The 15,141-nt window shown below is 42.0% G+C and overlaps 1 protein-coding gene across 1 annotated transcript in view; it reads right to left on the minus strand.

The window, feature by feature from the left end:
* Positions 1-10,707, minus strand: part of ELMO1 (engulfment and cell motility 1) — a 303,484-nt gene extending 292,777 nt beyond the window's left edge. The window contains exons 1-2 of the mRNA XM_036403051.2: positions 10,415-10,707; positions 9,282-9,352 (exon numbers count right to left, since the gene is read on the minus strand). The gene's annotated coding sequence lies outside the window, so the exon portion shown is untranslated. The remainder of the gene's footprint in view (positions 1-9,281; positions 9,353-10,414) is intronic.
* Between the last annotated feature and the right edge of the window lie 4,434 nt (positions 10,708-15,141).

A 15,141-nucleotide genomic window follows, 5' to 3' on the forward strand; every position in this document is an offset into this window, starting at 1 on the left:
GTTCCTTTTTCTTTGACTTTATCTTCACTGGGCTTTGTGCCACCATCAGAGTAAAAAATGAAAACAAAAGCAGATTTCTCAAACTGAATTTAACACTTTTTAAACACCTTTTTTGCCTTTAGCATATACTAAGAGTTTGAGAATTTCTACCTACAGTTGATATATAGGTTTATTCAATAAAAATACCGGACTGTTAAACCTGAATAGCGCTGCCCTGAGCTTTTCCCAGTATCTGGTGGAAATTCCACTATATAATTCAATAGATAGAGCAGTTCAGTTCTGCCTGTGTCTGAAAAAAATTGATTGCAGATCTTTTCTGCCCTGTTTGGCTAAATCATCTCACCAAAGCACTACAATTACAGCAGGAACTTCATATTACAATCTGGCACATATTGTCCATGCTGTCCTTGGGAAGGCAATTCCCAGCTTTTATTCAGAAAATACCTTGCAAATATATCTCTTTGTGTCTACATTCAGCCTACTCTCTACTCTTATTTTTTTAAATTAATGCTGAGAAGATGCTCAAAACAACCTCCAAGTTTCCTAACCACTTCAGGTTATCTTTATCAATACAGAACACAACCTTGCCTTGCTCCCACTTGTAACTTCTCCCCTAGAACAAGTAAAGATGAAGTGACCACACTGATCAGACTCACCTTTCTCTTTTGGTAAATACAGTAAATTAAGGGATCTTGCTGCAGCTCTCACAAGCTAGCATTTGACTGATTAACTCTTTTTTCCAGTAGTATTACTTTTGAAAAAAAAAAATAGGTCCTGGAGTTCAGACTAGATGATCTTTAAAGGTCCCTTTCAAGCCAAAGTGTTCTGTGACTAATTTTTTTTTTAATTTATTAAAATTAATTAATTTTTAACAGAGATATTTTTAACAAAGATTAATTTTTAACAAAGATATTTTTCTCCCAAGTCTTCTCTAAGTCATGTCTCTTGTCCCATGTAGTGTGCATATGAAATGACAACACACATGGACCACCATACAAGACACATACACCACAACTCTCTTTCCCCTTGGCTGCTTCTGATAGCACAGTTAATTATGTGCATAGCTGTAATTATACATCCATAACTAACACTTGTCTATCTTGACACAGAGGAGGCTGCTGGAAACAGACTGGGATGAAGAAGCTAGAAGATGTAGAAGATATTTTATGAGCCCTATCAACCGGTGTTATGCACTTCGTACCAGAATCTGCACTGTGTGGCACACCTGAATTCCCCTCTCCGTCTTTCCTGTTGGAACACTGCTTGCATTGAAACACAGGAGGGCAGCCATCCTGAGGATGCACTCACTCAGGGCACCAGGCTTTACCTGAGGCAAAGACCAAAACTACATTCTTCCAATATCAAACCAGTGATTTACAATATCTTTTCCATCATAAAACTACATTTATACATTCATAAAACTACATAGTTGCACAATGCCACTCCACTACAGTTACATATCTGATAGACAACCTGTAGCAGGAAACACTGGACCTCCCAGGTACTGTTTGAATTCAAAAGCAAGACATCAGCAGTATGAAAACTGACTCAGGCTTATCATTCCCAAATTAAATTAAAACTACTGGTTCTCCTAAATGACTCCAAACTGCTAGCCTGAGAGGCTACCTCTCCATTCAATCCACATCCACAGCTGGGGCTTCTTTGTTACAGAGGAGACAGCTACCCACAGGACATTCTCTAAAGGGGGCCCTCAGCTCTGAATTTCAATAGATCAAGAGAAAAAAGCCTCAAGACAGGAAAGCAAGGCTTATCCCCTTAGCCAAGCTTATGAAGACCAAGGAGCACAGCAAGAACAATTAGTTAGAAACAAAGGACCTATAGGTTGACTTAAGTTTGATTTTCTAGTCTAGCTTGGTGGACTATGTACTGATTTAGGGGAGGGAAGTCCAACTGCTTTTTCCTTTATGCCATCATTCCTTTAATTAGAAAACATAGCCTATAGGTTACAGTTGGTTTTTTCATCCTTTGTATATTAATTATACAGAATTAATTCAAAGCTAAAAGCCTCTCCATCTCTAGAGTGAAATTAATAGTTTTACAAAATTTAAGCAATTTGGAACATACAGGAAAAAAAAATCTTAAAACCTACTGGTTTAATTTCAATCCACACACCATTTAATTGTAGGCGTTTTGATCCCTCTGGCCTATAAACTGGGAGACCAATGTAAAATCCCAGTGTAAACAGCCCAAGACCATTTTATTTATACGTTTGTATCAAAATAGAACTCGAATTCCAACTTGGATTTAAAATTATGCAGATTATTTTTTTCCCTTCTCTCTCAGCAGACATTTCTCCTTTATCATAATGTGTCTTCTGAGTCACTTACAGCTGCAGGGGATGAAGTCTTTGCAACCTCTACTTTCCAGAAAATCATCCTAACAGAGCTGACACAACCAACTCTTGTTACCCCAACACACACCCAGACAGTTTCAACAAGCTAAATTCCTAAGGTAGCTGAAGGAAAAAATGGGCTATTTTTAGCAGTTCAAGAAATAAAAGCCCAGACTATTGGATATTAAAAAAGTTTATGAAAGATGCTGTACATGGTTACATCTTAAGGCTAATCCAAGAAACACAGACTGAAATCACCATTTCATACAGAGGGCAGAACAGATGCCCAAGTTTCCACAGTTTGTCCAAATATGTCAGAGAAAAAAGCCAGGACAGAGAAAGGCTCAGAGCAACACAGGGCAGTGAGATTATTTTTCTCTTTCAAAATTGCTTTCCACATTTGCGCTTTTAGAAAAGTTTCAAATTTAGCTCCAAAATATGAAAATCAGTTATTTCAAAAGAGATCACATAACTGACCTACTTCTAACATTAGTTACAATTAAAGAAAAAAGCAAACAAAAAAAAACCCGAAAACAACAATTGTTTTATTTTTTTCAAGGTCTGAATATTTTTTTTAATGCCCTTTCCTCCTTTTCTGGAACTGGCACTAGCTGTCAAATCTTTATTTGCCATAAATATGGTAAAAATTGTGTTAAGCGGTCCAAAATGAAAAAGACCTTCTCATTTTGCTTTGTAGACTTTTTGGTTGACTGGCTCCTTTTTCTCCCCCTTTCTCCCTTTTTCTGAGTAGTTACAACCACCACCCTAAATGTGTCTTTTGGTCTCCAATGGAACTTCTAACTTGTTCAGATTTTCTGCCCTTTTTTCAAATTTTTTTTTTATTTTTAGAAAAATAAGATTAAGTACAACAAGAGAAGTTATGCATATCTATAGAAGAGATTTTAGACCTACATAAAGTAGAGCTCAGAATTAGACCCCACATCTAGGCCTGAATTTTGCGAGTTTGATGACCAGAAGAGATTTCTGGTGCATGTGTGAAGAGGGACAGTGGGAGGTGGGGTGAAAAGGTTGATAGGAGGAATGTACTTGAACCACAGGGGGTAGAGCTTCAACAGATGAGTCTGCTGGTGCTTGAAGGGAGGAGAAAAAAAAAGAAAACTTGGGAGGGGGGGAAAAAAAAGACAAGCACTAATACCCCAACATTTTAACAGCCTAGGGTATACCAGATATCTTTTCCAGAATCCAAGGACAAGTACTTACGTTTAGGAATTTTTCTTTTCCCTTGGTTTGGCTCAGTGCTACTGAAAAAGTTTGTCCAAAAGTCCATGCGCCGAGCCAACATTTATTAGGTTTCAATTTCCAGCTGAAGCCACAACTGCTGCTATGAAAATTAATGTGGCAATTGTACGAGAAAGCAAAGTGATGGAAAAGACTGCACCGGTATGTAACAAGTACATTCACTGGCACCAAGAGAAAAAATTGTATTATATCAACCTGTGTCATAGACATTTTTCTCTTCTCATTACTAGAGAAAAAATGTGCAAATCAAAATTTATTGTTTGGCCAGAGGATATTATATGAATAGTTATAAATTCCTCATCACCCAACCTCAGTGGATTACTGCCTGTCCTAAAATATGAAGCAGGAATTTAAAGAGTAACCCCTGCTATGTTGCCATCAACAAGATTCAATGAAGAATACTGCAAATTGCCAGTCTAGCCAGTCAGAAAGCCTGAACTGCTCACATGAAATATCTTTGCCAAAACCCATGTATCCCTCAAACTTCTGCTGGACTATGTGATAAATGTATATTGGCTGAAGAGAATGAAAAATGGGCAAGCAATAGTTTCACTTCAGCTACAGATTCAAGTAGCAGAATATATGCATGTACTGAGAGTATATGAATAGTTAGTTAAAACAAATCTAAACAAAAATCAAGTCACCATCAGGATTCCAGATGGGTTTCAAGTCCACAAACAAATGCACAAAGTACTTACAGCATATGCATGGTCACAGGAAAGGACAACTACATACTGAATTGTATGGAAGTTTCCAACAGACTACATCAGGAGACCTGACTCTTCCCGTTTTTACCATGAGGCTGACAATGAGCTAGAAGTAAACCACCCCTGAATAGCACCAGTTGTCTAATCTCAGACAACACACATAAAAATCTCAGCTGAAGGAGGTAGGTTGAAGTGCTGACAGCATTATTTGAGCCTGTTGTCAAACCCTGCTTATCCCTCCTCTTGAATAACTTCAAAATGTTGGATGTATTTGATATGGGTTGTCAACTTCATACATTTTCATTAAGAAAAGTAAGGTTCACGGGGAGAATTTTGTCCAGGCTCATGCACACTCAGATTTCCAAAAAAGCTCTGGCAAATTAGATAATCTTCCTCTGCTGTATTAAAGAATGAGAGTTTAATGCCATCACATCTCCAGAATCTGAAGTTCTCCTAGAAGCAGTGACCTGTCCTCCCTTTCAGTTGAAGCAAGCTCAACAAAAAAAAGAGCCAGGTTATTTTGTGTGCATCCATGTAGCTGATAAAGAAATTATACCATCTCTGATGACACAGAGTTGTCATAGACAGATGACAGATTTCAGAGACAGATTTACATTCCCTATGCCAGCCACAAATTAGGTATGTACAATAAAGCCTTCGAGCTAGAGATTTTAAGAATATAGGAGATGATATACACTTCAGGCCACAGCTTTTTTTGGAAATCTTAAACATGATTATTTATGTGAATAATAACCTAAAGGTTCCCAGGATAAAGAACTTAAGGACTGGGCAAAGACCCTGAAATCATGAGCGTTGAGATAGAGATAGATAGATAGATAGATAGATAGATAGATAGATAGATAGATAGATAGATACCAAAGAATAAGGTACCAAAGTAGAAGTAGCAAACATGGAGGAAGAAGTTACAAGGAAAGTTTAACTCAAAGAAATAAAAATCAGAAGGAAAGCAGAAGCAAAAGAGAAAACGCACACAGCCACACAGACACAGATATAGTTTTGTAATAAACCTATTTGGGAATAATTTGTTTTCCTGTTTTCCACCCTGTTACACCTTCCCCCGCCATCCCCATCCTCTTGACTCAAGATGATGTTTCACAAAGATTTTAAATCAACTTAATTCCATCTGAAAAGGGAAGTCTTTCCCCTAAGCATAGAGTTGTAGCTCCCACTGCCTCCCTTCTGCTAGTGCTAGCTTCTGTGGAGTTTTGCAGTGCTATTTGACTGTAAATGGAACACAGCAGAAACAGTACTAAGAAGACTTAGGTCCCCAAAGGTGGTAAGAACAGGTCCTTTATCATATTTGTGTAACACCTCCAGGTAGTATACTCAGCTTTCTAAAGAATTCCATAGCCTACTCCCTAGAAATGCACCAAAGTGAGTTCATTTATACATAAACTAAAACACTTTTCTATAGGAGATGCCTACCAGCAGTATCTACAAGTCTTCATTGCAGTGTGATTTATTGCAGAACAAAAAAACACCTTGTCCCCTAACTTCTCACAATTAACTTTCCTCTCCTGGCAGCCATTGACAACAAGCCTGCTGCGGACAAATCAAATACACTGGAAACCTGCCGTTAGGGAAAATAAATCAATGCACTTCCAAGGGTTTGCAAACAAGCACCACGTGAATCCCTGTTCACCTTGCTCTTGAGTGCAGGCATGTGCTTTACAAAGCCATCTGCTCAGCAGCCTGAGAAATCAGTACCTTACTGATGGGCACCACACGTGTGGCACCAGCCACTAAGTGCAGGCCCAGAACACAGAAGTTTTCCTCTGTCAGATGTGAAATGAAGAGAAGAGGAAGCATGCTAGCTATCCCCTGGAGCATAGACTTCTCATTAATATTCCTCTTCTATGTTAACAGTGATCAGAAAACAGAGAAAGCTAGCAGGAAGGTTATGACATTACCTTCAATCTCTCTTTTGCGTCTCACACTTGCAATAATGAAAGATCACATCACAGAAACAAATTCTTGCAAACAGCTTGATGCAAAAATGCTGAGCAAAAGACAGCTCTGCAAGTTTGTGACTCTTCTTCCATTAGTCTCTCTAAAACCATATTCATGAAGTTTATTTAAGTGTCACATATATATTATCACCTCTTAGATCAGTACTATCAAATGCTTGCCAACATTCAGACTTCTGCCAATTGCTTTTAGTTTCTCTTTCCTTTTCCACTGCTATATTTGAAGAGAGAGGAGGAAAAAGAAAAGAAAAAAAAAGTGACTGACTTGAGTAGAAGAAAAATTATTCTAAATCCCTTAAACAGTTGCTCTGTTAAATTGACACAAGTTTAACAACGTGTACTTGGCACATTCCTCTTGCCACGAATACAAGAAACTTTAAAAAGAAAACCTCACTCAAAGCAGGGAAATCTTTTAAAGATACAGCACATAGCTTGCTGAACAGTGGTTTGATACCTGTTACAAAGCCATTTGTAGATTCAAGTGTTCAAACAACAACAAAGACAACATAACTGTAAAGGCTTTTTCTTTTTTTTGAAATCTCCTTCTGAATAGAATGATGACTGAATGGGGAGTCAAATCTGACCAACCCATTCTCACTCAAACTGTACATTCCAGACAGTGCAGAGACACAGCAGAGGAGAAAGTCTATGAGGCCCAGGTACAACTGTGCAGAAAAATAGACCAGAAGAGACAACAGTACTTTTGCTTGATTCAAGGGTACATGATGTTTCCTAGCTCCCAGGGTTCCCAAAATCCCATCACCTTCTACAAATGTGGAGAGTTCTTTTAATCCAAGGACATGCTGAACATTCACAGCACAGCATGACAAAGAGAGCTCGTAAATTTTAAAGAGATTGTTTATTTCAAGGAAACCGACTATCAAGTGACAGCAAAATCTCAGCTCGAGAGGAAAACTGTACTTCATGGCCTCATTTAAGTCCCAAGCAAATCTTTATTTGACAATCACAGAATTAGAAACACTGTGGCTGGCAATATATCAAAATAAAACAATAACAACAAAAGCTTATTATTGGAATAGGAGAACACTGCATGTTAGTGTGCAGGTGCACCAGCAGAGACCTGGGGAAACCTTTTCCTAGTAACACTTAAAAATCTATAGGCATTAGCCACTCACTCCATCACACACTGAAGCCATCTAGAATAGCAAAAGAAGAAAGCAACAAGTCTTATGTGTGAGCATGGGAGCTCTGCTTCCTCTGTATCAACATGGAAAACACGAGATCATATTCCAACACCACTTTGTAGGCTGGATATTGTGAGAACCTATGTCTACGAGCCCAAACCTTAAAATCAAAGAGACTTCTACTAGGTGGACAAAAACAAAGAGCGGAAGGAAGGGTGGAGTGCCACGTTACTCTTGATCTGTAATTCGCTACCTCGCAGCATTGCTGTCAGGAAGCTCAATGCACACAAGCTGTGTTTCAGCAACAGTTACACTTTTACATACCAGAATAAGCTGTGTTTCATGAGAACCAGGGTAAAAGGGCATTAAAAAATAACTTTGTAGGATAACACATTATGTTGCACCCAAACAGCAAGAAAACAGAGTACTTGCTTTTAAGAGCGCCAATGGTCAGGTTATATAATGACAACTGCAGAACTGCAGATACTTTTGGGTACTAAGACTGCTACAAAGTAAGCAGGTAAGAGTTTTTCCTCTCCCCTGAGCAAAATCTGTCTGAACTCTTCACCTAGTAATTTTTTCCTGGCATATGGAGAATATAAGGAAAAATATCAAAATGGTAAGTATATAAACCAGCTTTCTTTCCTCTACCCCCCCCCCACCCATCAGCAAATTGTTCATTAGAACAAATCCTCAGACAACGATACTCAAAGCAAAGTTGCAAACTACAGAGAAGGCAGGTGTATTGCAGTGCACAGTGAGTTTTAAAGAGATTACAAAGAGAGAGAGAAAGAAAGTCATCTACCCCTGTGCAACCTTTCCAGTATGAATAAATTGTGATTCAGGTTTGCCTCTAGACGAGTCAATTCACGCACCCAGATCCACAGACTGCACTGACAGTATCTTTTACTAATACCCATTTCACATCATGTTCCTGTTTTAACCATACTAATCTTTCTTTTCTCTCACTAGTGAGTTTTAAAAGCTGCTGCAGTACTTTTAACAGCTTTATGACATGCGTTAATGGATATTTTGCTAACAGTACACAAGAGGGACTTTTACCAGCAAGCTGTCACCGCTGCTGTTCCTCCTCCTTATCTAGTTACCGGTCATCAGATTAGATCCCTACCACCTACTTAGACAGCTAAAAAAAGAAAAAGAAAAAAAAAAAAAGAAAGAAAAAAAAAGTGGGAATCAAGGAAAGAAAACCTTCAAAGAAAGCAAACTTGCAGCTCAAACTGGAAGAACTTTATGTAAATTTCAATGTATTTTCTTTCCTCTGTAATATTCTGCCTAAGCCACTCAATCAAGCAGGAATGACATGGAAAGAATGGGACTAATGCGAACAATGAATGATCCATAAATGTCTACAAGATTATATAACTGAGGATGAGATGGCATGCATGTGTGCGTGCATTTGGGGGAAAGGAGGAGAAACAGACAAGGGGAAAGAGGAGGAAACAACATCCCCAGTCATAGATACAGGACTCAGTACAGTTCTTACTCAGTTTCCCTCTCTTCCCAAAAGACAAATATTTTAACCAAGGGCAAACAGGCAGCTAAGGGATAAAAGCAAAAGAAAACCTATTTGCTAATGAATACACTTCAAAATATCCCTGGCTGAAATTGCACCAAAACTGCAGTATCACGAAACACAGCTCATAGACAACCATGTTTATACTAAAGCAATTAACACACGGTACATTTCCTGCACTGTTATTATCATTGGCATTCTCTCTGTGTTTGCTACACATTTAGAGCCTTGGCAGGTTAAGAGATATTCTTATAAAGTTAAAAACAAAACGTTGCTGATTTGAAATGTACTCACTGTTATTTTTCAGGAACTCCTATATTTACTTTACACCATTCCCAGGGGAGAGCTGAACAGTTGCATTAGTTCTGCAAGGAAAAGATATTCAAAATAAACTTTGCAAAGGCTTTGAGCCAAAAAAACTTTACAAATGTAACTTTTTAGACCCAGTACCCACTTGGCTCTACAAGGCTGCACACTGTGGCTTTGCATAATCACCACCCACATTTCAGAACAATCATTTCATCTGAAATTCATCAGCGGTTTGATCACTTGTGTGAGCATAAACTTAGGAAAAGGAGCACACGCGCCCCCTCCCATCCCCTAAGAAGCTGCCGGGTCGAGGGGGAGGCATGCCCTCGGAGGCAGCGGCTGGGTACCAACGCCGAGCTCGGGGCTGGCTGCCTGCGGGGATGCACTTGCTTCAAAGTTGAGCCTTCTCCTCCCGAGCGGCGCCCGCGGCGGTGCGGACACTTGCTGCGGCCGCAGTCTCCGCCCGGGCCCGACCCCGCGCATTAACCCCCGCGGGTCCGGCCGCGGCCGCTGCCCCGCACGCCGCCCCTCGGCCCCCCGGTCCCGCCGGCTCGGGGGAGGCCCCGCCACCACTCACCCCCCGCGCCCGGAGGTGCGCGGCTCCCGTCCGCTCCCCTCGCCAGCGGCCTCCGGCCACCAGGAGCAGCCGGTGGCGGGCAGGGCTGCCCGGGGCACGGGAGGGGCTGAGGAGGGGACGGAGCGGGAGGAGGAGGCGGAGGCGCCGGCGAAGTCGCGGCGGGGAGAACCGGGAGGCTGTGGCGGCAGCGGCCGGGGGCCGGCAGAGAGGGCAGGGCAGCGGGAGGAGCCGCTGTGCGAGGCGAGGCGGGTCGGGTCGGGCCGGGCCGCCCCCCCGCCGGCAGCCGCCGTCCGAGGCCCCGCCGCACTGACAAGCACAGCGCTGCGCTTCCTCTTTCTCACAGCCGCGGCGGCCGCCCCCCGCCCGCACCTCCCGCCGCGGGGACCGGCTGCGGAGCTCGCCCGGGCAGGTGCGGGGCTCGCCGGCCGCCGGCCCCGTCCCGTTCTTCCTCCCCGGCTGCCCTGCGCGCCTCTCCGCGCTCCCCCGCACCGCCCGGCCAGCGCCGCTGCCGCGTCCCCGCTCCGGACCGAGGCTCTCCTACCTCCGGCGTGGGCAGCGTCCCCCGCCCCGAGCACAGCGGGGCCGCTCGGCCGCCCCCGCCGCGGGAGCCGCGCTCCGCGCCGTTGCCGCCGCCGCCGCCGCCTCGGTGCGGTGCGCTGGGCTGCCCCCGGCACTATCCCATCCCGGGGCTCGCACAGGCACCCGCCGCTCTCACTTCCTCTTCCTTCCTCCTGCTGGCCGGGCCGCGATGTGCAGCCCCGAGCCAGCTGCCGCTGAGGGGTCCCGCGGATCGGCAGCACCTGCGGGCGGGGGGCGACACCCGCTCCCGCCCCCGCCCGCTGCCGCTCCGCTTCCCCGTGCGGGGGTGCGGCTGTCGTCCCTCCTCCTGCAGCTCCTAAACGAGGGATCTGGGGCTATCTCCTTGCCTTTGAATAGCTGTTTGTGTTTTGATGCCGCTTCCCTTCCCGGAGAGCCGCCGCCGCCGAGCAGCCCTGCAGCGGGCACGCTGCGGCGCACGTCTGTCTGTTCGCCCCCGAAGCGAGCGAGCCGCCGCGGGAGCCCAGCCCAGCCCAGCCGGGCCGCTCCGGGCCGGGACCCGCCGGGAGGGGGCGGCCGCTGCCCCGCTTCGCACCCCCTGCCCGGCTCCGCCGCTGGGTACCGGCGGCTGCCCAGGCCCCGGCGCTTCAGCATCCCTGCGGCCCGCCAGCGCCGGGGAGTGACGAGTGCCCAACTCGTGGGTTTTGCTCCTGGAAAAGTCAATTATCAGAGCTCTGATTTTGCTCTCCGTCCCCCTGAAAGAAAAGTGATCAATAAGCTTTGGTTTATTTTTCTTTAATGCCTTAACCCACAGTTGCTGTGTGAACTACAAACTACACAGGGTATGTGACCCTGCAAACCATCAAATTATATCTTCTAATACCAGATAGTGAGGGTGGTGTTTTTGGTGTTTTCCTTTTTTTTTTTTTTTTTTTGTCTTAAGTCCTGTACACTTCACTTTGATAAGAACTGATAGCCACGAAGCCTCGTTGTGGTACAGCAACTTTTATTGTGTGGTGTAACAAAATTTACTTATTGTGAACTATCCCATCATACATGAAGACCAAAACCTGCAGAATTACTGATTCTAATCTTGCATAAAATTATATACAAGAGGATCTTTATGCAGAGTAATAATTCCCAGTGATTTCCCATAAAACCACTCTTCTGCAACACCCAAGTCCTCAAACCACAATAACACTGTTATGCATCAGCTGATGTTTAAGAGGCTCATTGCTCTGAAAGTCCCATAGCTGCTTACTAGGATTTTATACCCAGCAGAATTGCTGTGGGCTTTCCAGAAGAGGAAGGAGACTTCTTTCCCTCCTTAGACTGTAATGCGCCATGACAGCAATACACCAGATCTAAGCAAACACTTTGTGTTGGATCTGAGCAAATACGCCGGTGTGAGGCAATAAATGGCATGACTCACCTGAGTCACAGATGACTGTTTTTATAGGACTAGAGCAGAGATTCCACTAAGTGACAGGGGCTAAGAGTAGACCCCAAAACCGTGGAAGCTCCTTTTCGTGCACGTAGAAACTGCCTGCCTCGTCCCCCCTCCTCTGGCAGCTTTCAGGCAGGTGTGTGGCACAGGTGACAGCAACGGACGCTGGGGGAGCTGGGCAGGAAACATCACCATTCTGCATCCTAAAACTTCACCATGGCAGCATTCCCTTCAATCAAGGAGCATGAAGGGAAGCCATTGAGTTTTAGGACCTCCTTGAGCACTGAAATTCATGGAGAAGCTGGACTTTGCATACTGAAATTAATACACTGGTTCTGTGTTAAATATACATTTTAATCACATTTTCATGTTGTTTTATTAAGGTAGAACTCCAACACTGAAAACATGAGGTCCATATGTAATATATTTCATATTAAATACGCTGAAAACACTTATCAAACCATCTCAAGAGTTTCTTACAGATTTAAAAAGTTTTAAGTAAAAGTTTTATTGAAAGAGGGATAATAACCACAGCAAGTAAAGAGTGATTAAGTTTGCATTTGAACAGTTTCCATAATCCTGAGACTTTTCCCCTACATTTGTTACATGCATTTTGGTGCTTCACATAGAAACCAGAGTGTTTACAACTTAGAAAAGGGCATAGTAAATACAATACAAGGTGTGCAAGAGGATGATGTTTATTTCATTTTCCAAGATTGACTCAGGTCAGTTTTCCAGTATGGTCACAAGGGAGGTAAACATACAGATATACAGTGTTTGGAAAGATGTTTGGAACAATATTTAGAGTGAACAAAATTTAAAATGCAAAATTTCATTCTTCACGTTTCAATTTTCTCTCATGCTCAACAACAAAAATCATTTAAATTGATCTCAGCTGTATATTACCATAATAGTTGGATTTTGAACAGTGCAGGAGAATGGTAATTTACCAGTGCTATTGTAACACAGTTTAAAAGAAAACTTGTGAAAAAAAAATTCTACTAGCTTCTGGAAAAAAATTCAAAACAAAATTCTACTGCACAGTTCAAGAGAACAAGCTAGAAAACTGGAGAGAGCACTCCAATGAAACCTTCTCTTCATTCCTATTCTTATCTAATATCCACAGTATGGCAGCCATTGCACCAAGATTGGGATTACTTTTGGTCTTCAAAAGTCCAGGGAACCTCTACTCAGGATAGATATGTACAGAAGCACTTGGCTGCTATGGTAATTTCCTGATTTATTTAGTAATAGTCCCTTTTCTGATGTCTGTTACGAAAGTGTACCTTAACTTTACAGCTGATGTGTTTACAGCCAAAATCAGAGTGGATCATAAAACATGGGCATAAGATGTTTGCCAGATAATTCTAGAAAGCCAGAAGAGGGAGTGCAGGAACAGAAAACACCAAGAATGAAGCATTTTAATTTTTGTGCCTATTTCAGCTAGAACCTTAAAGAGACATAAATGGATGGATGGATGGATGGATGGATGGATGGATGGATGGATGGATAGATAGATAGATAGATAGATAGATAGATAGATAGATAGATAGATAGATAGATAGATAGATAGATAGATAAAAGAATTTCCAGGAAGAACTACTGTATGGCTGTGCTGACAACAAAGATATTGCAGGATAGTCCAGTAGGTATTAATCACCTGTAGAAACCCGGCCTGTTGAAATCTCCCCTTGACTGACCTCAACTGTAGAAATCATCAAAGCCATTAGTCATTTCTGACAGTGAACACCTTAGATCCTGAGATAAAAGAGTTCCTGACAATTTTTGAAGTTTTCTTATAGTACTTCTGGCCAAAACTTTCCTGATACAAAAATTATCCAAAATTGCCTTTTTTACACCCAATAGGAAAGATGGTTGGATTTTAGTGTGCTTATAGGCTTTATGAATACCAGTATTTTAATGGTATATAAGTATTACCTACAGAACCTTGTTCATAACCATTAAAGCATACCACAATGCTATCTGTGATATAGAAACATGATAAAGAACCATTATTACATTTTTACTTTTTAGAATCCACAGGTAAATTTCCCTTTTTTTAACAACACAATCTATTGTATTTGAATGAGAATATTTTGTCTATGCATATGTTCATTTTTGTGAAGGGTGAATTAAGCCCTGGGAACAAAATATTAAAACCATGCTTATTGGGCCATTTCTTTCTACTGGCGATAATGCTGTGATGAACTTTCCTCTCTGGTAAATTATTCTGCAACAGATTAAAGAGTGAACATGAAAAAAACTTAATATCTAAACTGTGGATGTATAGAGTAGTAGATATTTTTAATAGGTCGTGAAGATCTGACAAAAATTCATAAAAAATAAAACATAATTAAAAAGGTCTGTTATCAGAAGTTTCAAGCTTCTGCATTTTTCTAAAATGCAGTATTCTTGCAGATGTCCATGCTTGAGTCCCTAAATTATAGCTACTGGTTTGCTGCTTATATGTATGAATTTTATATTCATATATGCATACATAATACATGCATTTGGTGCAGGACAATTACACAAGGTCAGGATGATGAAAGGGTTATTATGACTCAGTTTTAGTGTACCTATCCAGACTTTCAAAATCTGCTTTTGTATATTCATTTGTATTTAACGTATGTTGAGAAAGTAATGACCTTTGCAGTATGGCCAGCTTAATGAAGAAAGAAATAAATCTCACATAAGAATGGTTTTAATTAACCTAGGAAGTCTCATTCTAAAAAGTAGTTTGGGTCTGTTTATGGACTTATTTCCATCTCATCTGTTTAAATATCTACAATAAGATAATTGTTAGAAGTTAAGACTGTGTAATTATAATACTTATGATCATTACACTACTTGTGAAATCCAAGCATTGCCAAGCAGGAAAATGAAGAGGTCAAGAATGACCATTAGCCTAATGTATTTCTTTGACGAAAAGCACGCCTCTGCAAATTGTTTTTGCTGACACTGGTCTTCTGTATTTTAGTTTGCCTTTAAGAACCTCTTCAGTACTTAGAATCATAGATTCATAGAATTTTTTTTGTTAGAAGCAACTTTAAAGATATCTAGTTCCAGCCCCCCTGCCATGGTCAGGGACAGCTTCCACCAGACCTGGTTGCTCAGACCTTCATCCAGCCTGGCCTTGAACAGGGATGGGACATCCATAGCTTCTCTGAGCAGCCTGTTCCAGTGCCTCACCACCCTCACAGCAAAGAATTTCCTCCTCATTTCCTACTCTCTTTCAGTTTGAAGCCTCTTGTCCTGTCATAACATGCCCTTATAAAAAGTTCTTC

This window comes from Molothrus ater, chromosome 1, assembly GCF_012460135.2.
Source record: "Molothrus ater isolate BHLD 08-10-18 breed brown headed cowbird chromosome 1, BPBGC_Mater_1.1, whole genome shotgun sequence".
NCBI classification, from domain to species: Eukaryota; Metazoa; Chordata; class Aves; order Passeriformes; family Icteridae; genus Molothrus; species Molothrus ater.